At 41.8% G+C, this 8,433-nt stretch overlaps 1 protein-coding gene across 1 annotated transcript in view; it reads right to left on the bottom strand.

Annotated features, from left to right (window-relative positions):
• The window catches only part of PHACTR4 (phosphatase and actin regulator 4), a 149,235-nt gene that overhangs the window by 127,082 nt on the left and 13,720 nt on the right, over positions 1-8,433 (bottom strand). The window lies entirely within an intron of this gene.

Raw genomic sequence — 8,433 nt, 5'->3', positions numbered from 1 at the left:
AACTCAAAAAAAAAAAAAAAAAAATGCCCATCCTACTCAAGGTAATCTACAGATTCAATGCACTACCCATTAAATTATCATCATCATTCTTCTCAGACCTGGAAACAATACAGAAATTCATATGGAAACAAAAATGACCATGAATAGCCAAAACAGTCCTCAGCAAAAGAAACAAAGCGGGGTATCACATTCCCAGACTTCAAACTTTATTATAAGGCTACAGTAATCAAAACAGCCTTATTGGTACAAGAACAGGCATATAGACCAATGGAACAGGATAGATATTCCAGAATCAAAACTTCAATTTCTCAACCAACTCATCTTCAGCAAAACCACCACCAACAACCACCAGGAAGAAGAGAATCTATTCAGTAAATGGTGCTGGGGAAACTGGCTGACTACATGCAGAAGAATGAAACAGAGCCCCTACATATCACCATACACAAAAATCAATTCCAAATTGATCAAAGACCTAAACATAAAACCTCAAACCATATGAAACTTAGAAAACACAGGAGACATTCTTATGGAAATTGGAATAGGCAACCAATTCCTGATCAAAACCCCAGATGCCCATGCCGTAAGACAGAAAAGTGGGATCTCATCAAACAGAAAAGCTTCTGCAAAGCAAAAGAAACCAACGAGTGGGGAAACAGCCCACAGAATGGAAAAAAATATTTACCAACTGTATATCTGACAAAGGCCTAACATCCAGGATCCATAAGGAATTCAAACGTGCCAAAACAAACAAACAAACAAACAAAAAACAGCCCCATTAAAAAATGGACAAAAAGGTAACCTCTTTCAGGCACTATCCCGCTGTGGGAGCTTTTCTGACCTCATAAGAAATCCTACTTTCTCTTAAAAAAAAAAAAGGGACAAAAGACATGAATAGACACTTCTCAAAAAGAAGACATATGAGCAGCCAACAGACAAGTGAAAAAATGCTCAGTCTCACTAATCATAAGAGAAATGTAAATCAAAACCACATTGGGATACCAGCTAACTCCATAAGAATGGCCATCATTAATAAAACAAAACACAGATGCTGAAGATGATGCAGAGAAAAGGAAACGCTTATACACTGTTGGTGGGAGTACAAACGAATTCAACCTTTATGGAAAACAGTGTGGTGATTCCTAAAAGAACTAGAAATTGACCTTCCATATAACTAGGCAATCTCCTTTCCGGGAATATACCTGAAGGAACTAGAATCAGTCTATAAAAAAGATACCTGTACACACGTTTACTGCAGCACTATTCACAATAGCAAAAGCATGGAACCAACCATGCTGCCCATCAAAACTGGACTGGGTAAAAATAGTGTGGTACATACATATGATGGAATATGTTTTATTTTTTATTTTTTTTAAAATGTGGGGTACAATTCAGGGTTAGGTATACAAATGTTCATTATGCAGGTACCCTTGTTGATGGAGTGTACCGCTCCCTCCTCTGGCAGTTTCCCTCAATTGCCAATCCCACGCCCCATCCCCTGGCGGTTTCCCACTACTGCCAATCCCTTTTTTATAGTATTATGGTAATTGTTCAAGGTCCACTTATGAGTGACAACATATGGTACTCTGCTCTTTGTTTCTGTGTTAGATCACTGAGTATGATTGACTCTATATGATGGAATATTATACAGTCATAAAGGACAAAATTATGGACTTTCCAACAACTTAGATGGATTTGGAGTCTATCATATTCAGCGATCTATCACAGAAACAAAGAACTGAGCACCATATGTTCTCACTCATAAGTGGACCCTGAACACCTATCATAATACAACAAAAAAAAGGGATTGGGCGAGACCTCATCTCTATAATAAATCAAAAAATCAGCTGGGCATGGTAGCGCATGCCTGTAATTCCGGCTACTTGGAAGGTTGAGGTGGAAGGATCACTGGAGCCCAGCAGGTCGAGGCTGCGGTGGCCAGGAGTGGCCACTGCACTCCAGTCTGGGCAACAGAGTGAGACTCCAACTTGGGAAAAAAAAATAATAAAAGGGATTGGCAGTAGTGGGACACTGCTGAGGGCGGGGGACACATAACATCAATAGTGTGCCTGACTCTAATCCAGGTGAAGTGAAGTCCAGTAAGAGGCCCAAAACTTCACCTGTACCTCAACCACTTATGTACACAATCCCAACTTGTACCCCATAACTTTAAAATAACAAATAAAAATAAATTTTAAAAAATCCAGTACTGGTGGTATTCAATAAGTACATAAATGATGCTAATGTACAGAAAAGTGCACTCTCACAAATTGAGTCAAAAGGTAATTTGGAGCCAGGCATGGTGGACCTATAATTCCAGCAAGTCAGGAGGCTGAAGCAGAAGGATCACTTGAGGTCAGGAGTTCAAGACAAGCCTGGGCAACACAGGGAGACTCCATCTTTAAAAAAATTTTTTTTCAATCTTTTAAAATGGTAATTTGGGCCAGGTGCAGTGGCACATGCCTGTTATCCCAGCACTTTGGAAGGCAGAGCCCAGAGAATTGTTTGAACTCAGGGATTCGAGAATAACCTGGACAACTTGGCGAGACCACATCTCATAATAAATAAATAAATAAAAAGTTAGCCAGGCATGGTGGCACAAACCTGTGGTTCCAGCACTTGAAAGGCTGAAGCAGAAGGATCCCCTGAGCCTAGCAGGTTGAGGATGTGGTGGTCATGAGTGTGCCACTGCATTCCAGCCTAGGAGACAGAGCAAGACTCTGACTCCAAAAAATAGAATAAAATAGTAATTTGGTATGCCTTTATTGATGGCATTTTGGCAGTACCAATCAATCATAAAATCTATAAATTTGGATCTATTTCTGAACTAAAGAAATACTAGCTCTATTCACAAAGATACTTTTGGTATTATGTATAACGGCAAAAATTGGAGATACCTGAAATGCTCAACAACAGTAAAATGGCGGCCGGGCTCGGTGGCTCAGCCTGTAATCCCAGTGTTTTGGGAGGCTGAGGTGAGTGGATTGCCTGAGCCTGCGGGTTCGAGACCCGCCTGGGCAACTTGGTGAGACCTCTTCTCTACAATAAATCAAAAACTAGCCAGGCGTGGTAGCGAGTGCCTGTAGTTCCAGCTACTTGGAAGGCTGAGGCAGAAGGATCTCTAGAGCCCAGCAGGTCGAGGCTGCGGTGACCAGGAATGGCCACTGCACTCCAGTCTGGGTGACAGAGTGAGACTCCAACTCAAAAACAAAACAAAACAAAACAAAAAACAGTAAAATGGCTGAAGTATAAAACCTTCATATACAGAATACTATTGAGGACATTAAAAATAATGAAGGGCTAGGAGCAGTAGTTCAGGTCTATAACCCAGTACTTTGGGAGACCAAGGTCAGAGGCCAGGAGGCCAGGAGTTAAAGATCAGCCTGGGCAACATAGCAATACCCTGTCACTTTTAAATTTTTTCTTTCTTTTTTTGAGTCAGTGTCTCACTATGTCACCCAAACTAGAGGGTAGTGATGAGATCATGGCTTACCACAGCCTCAACCTTCTGGGCTCAGAGGTCTCTTCTGCCTTAGCCTCCCAAGTAGCTGGGACTACAGGTGCACACCACCATACCCGGCTAACTTTTTTTATTTTTGTAGAGACAGGGATCTTGCTATGTTGCCTAGGCTGGCCTCAAACTCGTGGGTGCAAGCAATCCTCCCACCTTGACCTAGCAAAATGCAAGGATTACAGGTGTGAGCCACTGGGCCTGGTTTAAGACCCTGTCTCTCTTAAAACAAACAAACAAAAAACAATGAAGGCATGTACTTTGTTCTGACATACAAGGATATATTCACCATATTATTGAGTGCAAAAAAGAAATAAAATGGCTGGGTTCGGTGGCTTAGCCCGTAATCCCAGCACTTTGGGAGGCTGAGGCAAGTGGACTGCCTGAGCCTGCAGGTTCGATACCAGCCCTGGCAACTCAGCAAGACCTCATCTCCACAATAAATCAAAAAATTAGCCAGGTGTGGTAGGAATGCCTGTAGTTCCAGCTACCTGAACGGCTAAGGCGGAAGGATCACTTGAGCCCAGAAGGTCGATGCTGGGGTGGCCGTGAGTGTGCCACTTCACTCCAGCCTGGGTGACGGAGTGAGATTCCAACTCAAAAAAATAAAAATAAAAATAAATAAAATTACAGAATAGGTAGAATAGGATGTTCACCAAAATTGTTAATTGGTAGTTACTCTGAGTAAAAGTCTGGAGGGCACTGGAGCGGGAATAAGAGAGATGGTAGGGTGGTGATAAGGACTACTGCTTTTATTTTATGTACTTCCACATTATTTGAATTTTAAGTTGTATTATTCCTTTATAACTAAAAATTATATTTTTAACCAGGTGCAGTGGCTCATGCCTGTAATTCCAGTACTTTGGGAGGCATAAGAGAGAGGACTGCCTGAGTCTGGGGGTTTGAGCTCAGCCTGGGAAACTTGGTGAAACCTCTGCTCTACAATGAATCAAAAAAAATTAGCTGGGCGTGGTGATATGTACCTGTGGTTCCAGTTACTTGGAAGGCTGAGGTGAAAGGATCACCTGAGTCCAGTAGGTCAAGGCTGCGGTGGCTGTGAGAATGCCACTGCACTTCAGCCTGGGCGACAGAGATTCCTACTCAAAAATATATATATATTATTTTTAAGATGTTAAAATCAGAATTAATCATCTTATTTCTTCTGCTGGAATACTAGGGACTAAAGTTGGACTTCAGCCAAGGAAACGTTTTTGTTTTTATTGGGTTTAGTTTGGTTTTTACTAGAGGAAGTTTGATTACACATAGCTACATAGTGTTAGAAATTTAATTAAATCCCGCACCTTTAGGAGGCTGAGGTGAGTGGACTGCCTGAGCCCGCAGGTTCAAGACCCGACTGGGCAACTTGGCAAGACCTCATCTCTACAATAAATAAAAATGAGCTGGGCATGGTAGCACGCGCCTGTAGTTTCAGCTACTTGGAAGGCTGAGGCGGAAAGATTGCCGGAGCCTAGCAGGTCAAGGCTGCAGTGGCTGGGAGCGGCCACTGCACTCCAGTCTGGGCGAGAGTGGGACTCCAACTCAAAAAAAAAAAAAAAAATTAAAATGCTCTGTGGAAAGTCTGACTTAAATGGACTTTAAAAAAAGTTATAGTGTATTATAGTGATAACAAGTATGAATGATTTTTTTTTTTGAGTCAGAGTCTCACTCTGTCTCCCAGGCGGAAGTGCAGTGGCATGCTCACGGCCACCGCAGCCTCCACCTGATGGGCTCAGGTGATCTTTCCGCCTCAGCCTTCCAAGTAGCTGGAACTACAGGCATGTGCCACCATGCTCAGGTAATTTTTTGATTTATTGTAGAGATGAGGTCTCGCCGAGTTGCCCAGGCTGGTCTCGAACCCCTGGACTCAGGCAATCCTCTCACCTCAGCCTCCCAAAGTGTGGGATTACAGGCATGAGCCACCACGCCCAGCCATGAATGCTTCTCAATAAAATAATTAGGTAGTCTATTTGTGTGAATTTAATATGGTAAAACTGATGGTTAGAAGGCTAACCTTTTAAATCTCTTTAGGCTAAAAGGAAGAAACTGCCTAAAGACTGCTCTTTGCCAGTATAGTGGCTCACATCTGTAATTCCAGCACTTTGAGAGGCAGAGACAAGAGGGTTGCCTGAATTCAGGGGTTAGTTAGAGCCCAGCCTGGGCAACTTGGTGAGACCTTACCTCTACAATAAACCAAAAAATTAGCCAGGCATGGTGGTGTGCACCTGTAGTTCCAGCTACTTGGAAGGCTAAGGCAGAAGACTGCCTAAGTCCAGAAAGTGGAGGCTGGGGTGGCTGTGAGAATGCCACTGTACTCCAACCTGGGCAATAGTGTACAACTCCAACACCAAAAAAAAAAAAAAAAGATTGCTCTTTAATATTTTCCCTTTCTGTTATGCACTCCAAAAGCATACACTAAAATATTTAAGAAATCCTTTAACCCTCTTGTTACTAATTCCTTAAGTGTCCTGAAAAGAGTTTAAATGATTGCTTTTCTATTTCATTCAAATGGTACCTTTCCTCCAGAGGTAAAGAGGCTAGAGAGTTTCTGATTTTCTACAAAATAAAACAAATGTAAGCACAAAGAGAAGATAGTTTTGAAAATTAAAACAAAAACAAAAAACAAAAAAACTCCATACAGCAGCCTCCCAGTCCCCTTTGGCTGAGTTGGGAGGTCACATCTCTTATGTTCCTAGCTTTTCACAAAATCCATATCAAACTCAGAGTTCCTTAAGAGTGAGGGCTGTGACTGATTTGTTTCTGCAGGGCACACAGCAAGTGCTCAATAAATGTTAAATGAACAACAACAACAACAAAGCCAAACACAAAAGGACAAATAATGTATGATCCACTTTTACGAGGCACCCAGAATAGGCAAAATCACAGAGAAAAGGTAGAAAGAAGTTACCAGGGGCAGAGGGGAGAGGGGGTATGGAGCTATTATTTAATGGATACAGAGCTTCAGTTCTGCAAGACAAAGAGTTCTGGAGATGGGTGAAGGTACATAAAAATAAGAATATACTTAATACAACTGTATCCTTAAAAAAAAAACGAAGTCAGACCTGGTACGGTGGCTAATGACTATAATCCGAGCACTTTGTAAGGCCAAGGCAGGAGGAACATCTGAGCCCAGGAGTTTGAGACTACCCTGGGCAACATAGCAAGAACCCATCTCTAAAAAAAAAAAATTTTTTTAAATTACAAAAACAGCTAAAAGGATAAATTTTGTTATGTATATTTATACTTAATATGACTGAACTGTATACCTAAAACCAGCTAAGATGATAACTGTTATATCATGTGCATTTTAATACAATAAAACAATAAAGAAAAGTGTGCAGTCGGGTGTGGTAGGTCACGGCTGTAATCCCAGCACTTTGGGAGGTGGAAGCAAGAGGACTGCCTAAACTCACAGGTTCAAGACCACCTGGGCAAAATGGCAAGATTTCATCTCTACAATAAATCAAAAAATTAGCTGGGCATGGTGGCACACACCTGTAGTTCCAGCTACTTGGAAGGCTGAAACAGAAGGATCGCCTGAGTCCAGCAATATGTCGAGGCTGTGATGGCTGTGAACGTGTCACTGTACTCCAGCCTGGGTGACAGAATGAGACTCCCACTCAAGAAAAGTGTGCAATGTGTAATTAACTTCAAAACTTCATTTCTTTATGACACAGTATGCAAAGATATACAGTAACTTAACAATGGGGATACCTTATGAGAAAAGTTGTTAGGCTATTTCATCATCATGTGAACATAAACTTACATCTAGCTACCACACACCTAAGCTACAAAGCACAGCTTATCGCTCTTAGGCTACAAACCTGTACAGCATGTGACTGTAATGAATACTGAGGACAACTGTAACAAAATGGTATTTGTGTATCTACAGATATCCAAATATAGAAGAGATAAAGAAGGATTTGATATAAAAGACAAAAAAAGGTACACCTATATAGGACTTACTGCGAGTGGAGCTTGTAAGACTGGAAATTGCTATCGCTGACTCAGTGGTGAATACGAAGGCCTAGGACATTAGTGTACATTACTATAGACTTCACAAACACTGTACACGTAGGCTACACTATGTTTATAAAAAACTATTTTTCAGCCGGGCTCGGTGGCTCAGCCTGTAATCCTAGCACTTTGGGAGGCTGAGGTGAGTGGACTGCCTGAGCCCGCGGGTTCAAGACCCGCCTGGGCAACTTGGTGAGCCCTCATCTCTACAATAAAATCAAAAATTAGCTGGGCGTGGTAGCACGCGCCTGTAGTTCCAGCTACTTGGAAGGCTGAGGCGGAAGGATCGCTGGAGCCCAGCAGGTCGAGGCTGCAGTGGCCGGAAGCGGTCGCTGTATTCCAGTCTGGGTGACAGAGTGAGACTCCAACTCAAAAAAAAAAAAAAAAATTTATTTTTCTTTCTTCAATAGTAAATTAACTTTAGTTTACTGTAACTTATTTATTTCATAAACTTTAAAATTAAAAAAAAATTTTTTACTCTTGTAATAACCTAAAACACACTGTACAGTTGTACAAAAATATTTTCATCCTTTATATCTTTATTCTATAAGCTTTCCTATTACTAAAATTTATTTTTACTTCTCACTGTCACCCAGGCTGGAGGGCAGTGGCATGCTCTCAGCCACAGCAGCCTTGATGTGCTGGGCTCAGGCGATCCTTCCACCTAAGCTTTCCAAGTAGCTGGAACAACAGGCATACCCATCACACCCAGCTAATTTTTAAATTTATTCTAATAATGAGGTCTGGCCAAGTTGCCCAGCCTGGTCTTGAACCCTTGGGCTCAGACAATCCTCTCACCTCGGCTTCCCAAAGTACTAAGATTATAGGCGTGAGCCACCGCACCGTTCTACTTTTTAAACTTTTTTGTTAAAAACAAAGATTGGGTCACTCCCGCCTCTGCCGGGAAGCGT

The sequence above is a fragment of the Carlito syrichta genome, unplaced genomic scaffold (assembly GCF_000164805.1).
Source record: "Carlito syrichta isolate Samal-C Ts95f unplaced genomic scaffold, Tarsius_syrichta-2.0.1 Scaffold309286, whole genome shotgun sequence".
NCBI lineage: Eukaryota > Metazoa > Chordata > Mammalia > Primates > Tarsiidae > Carlito > Carlito syrichta.
The sequence above is the reverse complement of the archived record's forward strand: the minus strand, read 5'-3'. Positions and strand labels throughout refer to the sequence as shown.